General features: G+C 48.7%; 1 protein-coding gene across 3 annotated transcripts in view; it reads right to left on the bottom strand.

Annotated features, from left to right (window-relative positions):
• Window positions 1–6,313, bottom strand: part of DGKG (diacylglycerol kinase gamma) — a 189,248-nt gene extending 182,935 nt beyond the window's left edge. For all 3 annotated transcript variants that reach the window (XM_046658675.1, XM_046658673.1, XM_046658674.1), the window contains exon 1: window positions 6,034–6,313. The gene's annotated coding sequence lies outside the window, so the exon portion shown is untranslated. The remainder of the gene's footprint in view (window positions 1–6,033) is intronic.
• Window positions 6,314–6,541: the final 228 nt, after the last annotated feature.

Below are 6,541 nucleotides of genomic sequence, written 5' to 3'. Positions count from 1 at the left end.
ACCACCATTACCACCAACTACCACTACCACCATCACCACCACCACCATCACTACCACTATCATCACTATCGTTATCACCACTACACCACCATCACACCACAACCATCACCATCACCATTATCACCACTAGCACCATCACCACTACCACCATCCACTATCACCACCACCACCACGATTACCATTACCACCATGATTACCACCATCACCACTAACCACTGCTATCACCACGCACCACCACCAATGTCACTACAACCATCGCTATCACCATTATCACCATCATCATCACCATCACTACCACCACCACCATCATCCTCATGGCAAATACAGTTCTATTTTTTAAAATGGGAAGTATTACTTACTTAACCTGAGGGGTTGATGTTAATCCCAGGAAACATCCTGGAATATGATATTGAGCTTTTAGGACTAAAGTTATAATCTTTAGGAACCAACATGGGTTAAACTTCTAATTTATGTCAGACTAACAAAATTGCCTCTCTTTTATAATAACATTATTGGGCAGGCAGATCAGGGAAATACCAGTGATAAAGAGTGTCTGGACTTTATCAAGAATCTGATAAGATTCCTCTGATAGGCTCTTGAAAAAGATGAAGAAATATGGGCTGAATGATAGAATAAGAAGTTGAATAAATTTTCTTACAGAGTGCTTTTTAGTTATTGAATTAACATCTGTCTTTCAGGAGCATATAGTAGAATGCTGCAGAATCCTGTAATGTTTATCATTTTTATCCATGACTTAGTTGAAGGGGTCATGCTCATTAGAGTTGGGCATGAAGGGAAGCCAGCAACATTTGGGTCCAGGCAGCATCTGTACAAGCATGGAGGGGGGTGGGCGGGAGATACAGTTAGAGAGGAAGTTTAAAAGAGAGTTGGGTTTTTTCCAGTTGATACTTAACACAACAGGTGTTAGTAGTAGACATTCTTAATTCATCTTTAAGATTTTTAACAGAAATATGGAATACGAGTGAAGGAAGCGATGAACCCTACTTGGTGCTGATCAGCCCTCCCTTGAAATTTGTGTTTTATTCACTAAGAATAAAGAAATTAGAGAAAACTTGGGTAAGAGTGATAATGATAGTGAGGATGCTTGAGCCAATGGCCTATGAGGCAGGATGGAGCAGTGGAAAGGGCACTGGCCAGGGAGTTTGAGCCAGGTTAGGCCATTAATTGGCTATGAGATCCTAACAAAACTAGTATTTCTCTCTGGAGCTGATGACAGGCCTCCCTGTCATCATGAGGAGGGCTGTGGCTGGCTGGCCTGCTCTCCTAGGTTTTGGCCCTCTGCTCTGGCCACACTATGAGTGGGTTTCTTTCTCGCTACCTCACCCATCCAGGGACAAGGCCTCTTGAGCCCCCAGGCAAAATTTTACATTCTTGATGTGCCATTAATATTCACAAATTATGCCAATTATTTCCCTTGGGAAGCCTTCAAAAGTACCCTTTTCCTGACTTCTGGGAAGCCAAGATGATGGCAACTCGCATAGACATTACCACACCTGACATTTATCGAGTCAGTAAAGAAAAAGGCCTAAGTGAATATGCTTTGAAATCATAGGAGCCTGAGTTAAAACTCAGCCTCTTCTACCAGCTTTGAAACCACTTACTTAAACTTTCTGAGACTCAGTTTCCTTATCTGTGAAATAAAGTTAATACCAGGCTCATAGTGATGTGAATATTAAGTGAGACGGTGTGTGTACAAAATACAGCACAGTATGGGCCAAAAAGTAGGTGCCTAATAAATAGTACAGCGAATGTTACTATTGCATTTATTACCACCATCCCTCCACTTTCTTTCTCCCCTCTTCTGCAATGATAGAAATGTTCTACAGTGCATTCTCCAATATGGTAGCCAGAAGCTGTTTGTGGCATTTCAGTGCTAGAAATGTGACCGGGGGGACTGAGGAACTGAATTTTAAATTTTATTTAATTTTAATGAATTAAATGAAAATGGAAATAGTCCCACGTGGAAATAGACAGCACAGCTCCGGACACCTTTCAGGTACATTTCTGAGATGGACCAGTTTGAGAAGGATAAAAATGCATCTACAGAGAAATGTACATAAAGCACCCAGGACAGTACTTGGACAATTCTCTTATTTGTTCATTTGTCACATTTAATTGTCTATTGTGCATTGTCCACTGTGTCTGATTGTGCATACGTACTATCTCAGGTGCTGGGGTACAGTGCCAACTGTAGCTTCAGGGAGCTCACAGTCGAGTGGGGGCTACCCTGATAAGTGATTTCAACCGTGGTGAGGTAAGTGTATGCACAGATGCTACAGGTGCAGCTGAGAGAGGTCTCTAACCCAGATAAGCAGTTGTGCAGCACTTCCCAGAAGGATGTTTTGAGACCTGAGCAGAGTCTTGAATAAGTGGATCTCATGGTGGGGCCTCAAATGATACTTATTCCATTTACAATAACAGCTTATATTCCAGGGCTACTAAGCCCACTGCTGGTGGCAGAGGTGGCTATGAGGCAAATGCGGCACTAGGGAAAACTCACAGCTAGGGTCAATTTGTTTTCTTTGCAAATTTCCCCTTTGTGTCTTTTTGTATTGCCTGACTCAATTTCTCGTCTCTGGCCACATTTTCTTCACCCGAGGACATTCTTTTGATAATATGTATAACCTTACTTTTTATTGTTTTACTAGTAGTCACTAACCACAAGTGATTTTGCTGGGCAGGGGTGCTGATGAACTCTGTCACATATAAGGTGACACCAGCTCCCACTGTGGCTTGGTTGTGGAATTCTGATACTTGATGTGAACAAACAGCTCTGTGAATAAGGTCAGTATGTGAAGAAGCAGTTGCTGATTGGTTGGGCTGGCTGAACTGCCTGTGGTAGCCGACGCGCGTTCATAGGAGTAGGGGCTGTTCTACTTACTTGAGTGGAGAAGTACGATGTTATGCCCATTTATACATTTTACACAATAGCTTGATTTGTTCAGAGTTAATATGTGACATCTAGCCAGAAAATTCTGCAACTGACACTTGCTCACATAAAAACAGGTACAGCTTTATATTGTATGATTTTCTTAATCACACTTAGGTATATAAAGCTGGATGCTATGTGTGATTCCTTCCCCCGTGAGGCCAGGGGGATGCTCAAGGGGTCCGGCTTGGTCCTGTGAGGCCCTCATCTATTTGAGTCCCTGGAGGTCACCTGCTTTGACTGTGACAGAGTTGTCTCTGGTGGATGGAAGTGTAAATTGCGTAGCCTTTTCGAAAAGTGGCTTGTCGTATATATCAGGAGCCTTCAAACATTCATGCCCTTTGGCCCAGTAATTCTACTTCTGGGAATCCATCCAAGGGAAGTATTTGGAAATGTGTGCAGCAAAGACTTTTCTCAGGGATGTTGTGCAGTTATTTGTAGCTGCTAAAGACAGGAAACAACTTCAATGACTAACAGTGTAATAACAGGCAGCCATGAAAATGATGTTCATGAAGGAGTTTTGCTGCAATACTAATGAAGAAAAAATGCAGAGAAGCAATAGCTACAGAGGCTAAGCAACCACCTAGGAGTCAGACAGGCTGGGTTTGAATCCCAGCTCTGTTGCTTACCAGCTGTGTGCCACTTGCCAGCTGTGTGACTTGGACAAGTCACCCGAACTCAGTGGGGTTGGTAATGATATTTGCCTCAGAAGGACTTATGAGGATTAAGTGATACAGTGAATATAAAATACTTAACACCTGCAAAGTGCATTTATTAGGTACTCAATAAATGTTGGTTATGGATTGTAGATTTCAAGGCATAAAAACAGACGGAAAGGAAATATGCCAATATTATATTAACAGGGTGGAATTGGGGGTGGTGGAATTGTGGGCGGTTTGTTTGATTCTTTGAAAACTTTTCAACTTCCTAAATTTTCTGCATTCAACATGAATCACTTTTATACAAAAAGAGTAAATCATAATGATGTAATACAATAAGATATATTTTTAAAAAGAGTTTTATCACAACAAAGGGGCACTTCCCTTCTCTCTTCCCCGTTCCCTTCCAGGAGAGGAGCTGGAGCAGCCTCCTCCGGGGATCAGCAGGAGAGGGAAGGGCCGCTGCTTTACGGCTTCTTCCCCTGGCAGAGCCCCGCACGTGCACAGCTGGGAGTGCACGGTTGGCGGGATCCTCTGCCACCTGTTGAAGGTGCTGTGCGGCGAGTTGGAACGGATGTCCTGAGGAGTTTGTTCTATCTCTGAGAGTCTAGGTTCCAGGACGCTCTGATGTTATATCAACCCCATGTGTTGGTTGATCTGAATCAAACACTGACATAAAATTGTAAGGTGGGAAAGACTCATATACTTTCTCCTCACCCCCAGACTCCTCCTAGGAAAATGCCTGTAATAACTCCTCAGTGCTATACGTAAGCTTTAAGGGTGATTGGCAAAGAAAAGACAGACCAGGGGTACAACAAGGAAGTTAGCTTAGTTGCAGCCACTTTATTTAGTGAGTATAATTTATATTCAGAACCAGACTCTCGGGCAAATACGGCCCTTTTTAACGATAAATGGCGAAGTCCCTTCGCACGTTAGGACATATCCCTGGATGAGAGAGGCATAAAGCACAAAGGTACGGAGGGGTGTAGGAGGGTGTATGTGTGCGCGCGCCCGCGTGTTTACATATGTGTGTACGTGACCAAACAGCGATGACATTTGCCTCCTACGATTTAATGTCCTTCATCGACAACGAGGGTGCCCTGTGCTCCAGCAAGTAACTCCGCCGGCAGTATTTTAAACAAAGAATCCCAGGCACCGAAATAACCAAATCGTTCCTCCAGTTCAAATCCGAGGGCCAGTTCCCGGCCCCGGGACCGCTGCCCTCATCAATGACTGCCCCTGGTCCACATCTCCAGACTCAAGTTGCGTTCCCCCCAGCCCGCGAAATGAAAAAACGATAAGCAGCCGTCCCAGGCCCTTCTCCGGACAGCGAGGTCATCGTATGCTAATGAAGCCGGGGGAGACAGCCTCGCCGCCCGGCCTGCGAGCGCGTCCGTAGCTTCGCAGCGCTCCCGCGCGCCACTGCGGCGCAGCCACAAATCTCTGCACGCTATTCTGACCCCCCCGCCCCGCGCCGGGGCAGGGTGAGCGAGAGGGCATGGGTGACGGGGGAGGGTCTTGCCCGCCACTCTAAGTTTTGCAGCTGGATCGCTTACGTTTGGGAGACGCCTCCTCTCTCCTGTCCCATGCCTTCCATTGCAGAGATGGCAGGGATGGGGACGGCGCATCGGAATCACCTGTAGGGCTTTTTCCGAACTCCACAGGCCCCCTCCCCAAATTCTAGTCCACTCGTCCAGAGGAAGAGACTCTCAGAATATGCAGGGTGAGGTGGATTGGTGGCGTTCCATAAACCCCACAGGTGATATTAGATGCGCGCCCCTCAAGACACACAAACACGCACACTCACGGACACACATCTTGCGACTCCGAGACCAAACAGGTCAGCTTTATATTCTCTCCCCGACCCTCCTCTCCTTCCCTGGCTTGTATTTGTCAAGGTGGCCGCGTTCTCGTCAGCTTCCCTTTAAGCTCCTCTAGCCCAGGGGCTTTGTAGAGTGCCCGAAAGTCCTGGAGCGCCGCGGGACGGTCACAGGCTTTGGCGGCCAGACGTTAAGAAAAGTGTCCCCCTCTCCTTGCCGCCCTTGTGCACCGGAGCGCGAACTGGATACAAGTCGCCAAGGTAAGTCTAGAAGGGGAGAAATCTGACCAGTTGCTTCAACAAACTGCCTGGAGCAAAGCTGCCTCCCGCCCGCACACCTTCGAGATTCGGAAGGTCCTCCCAATTGAAGAGGGAGCTGGTGCCCCACCCTGTGCCGCTCCCCGTGCCCTCGCCCTTCCAGGGGAGGATCTCCTCCTGCAGGGGCTTTGCGGCAGGTGGCACCGTCAGGGTGGGCGCAGTGGCCCCGGCTGCAGCTCCTTCCCCTAGCCACGGGACTGGTTCCCGCTCCGCCCTCCTTTCCCAAGTTGCTGCAGCCCGCGCCCCCGAGCCCGAAACCCTCTTGGCTGCGCCGGCAGCTGTCTTACCTCACCAGGCAACACTTGGTTGCGCGGTTCCCGGAGCGCTCCTTCCTCGGGGCTTATTCCCTTACTTGGGAGGAAAGAGGAACCAAGAGACAGAAGGGGGACCGAAGCTGGCGTCTGGGCGTCTTCCCGCCCGCGCAGCCCTCTCGGGGAGGGGGATGGCAGCCCGAGTCGGCGCCGCGCAGCTCGGGCGGCCCGGTTGGGGTCCGGCAGCCCTGGGGGCTTCCGCTTGCTCCGGAATCCGCGGCTCCAAAGCAGCCTGTGTCGGCTGCCCGCTACTACGGCACTGCGGCGCCCTGCCCGTAGCAGCTTGGTAAGTCTAGCTGCCACTCTCACCGCGGAGCCCTGCCCCCGGGCGCAGAGCCCGCCCCTGCCACACACCCGTGCGCGCGCATACACACGCGCCACACACGAACACGGGCGCGCGCACACGCACGCACACACATGGATGCGGATCGGCTCAGTGGGAACCCGTGCCCTTTGGTGCAACTTGACCACAGGCATCGTTCAC

Source organism: Equus quagga, chromosome 4 (genome assembly GCF_021613505.1).
Source record: "Equus quagga isolate Etosha38 chromosome 4, UCLA_HA_Equagga_1.0, whole genome shotgun sequence".
Lineage (NCBI taxonomy): Eukaryota > Metazoa > Chordata > Mammalia > Perissodactyla > Equidae > Equus > Equus quagga.
Note: the sequence above shows the minus strand (reverse complement) of the source record. Positions and strands in the feature narration are given on the sequence as shown.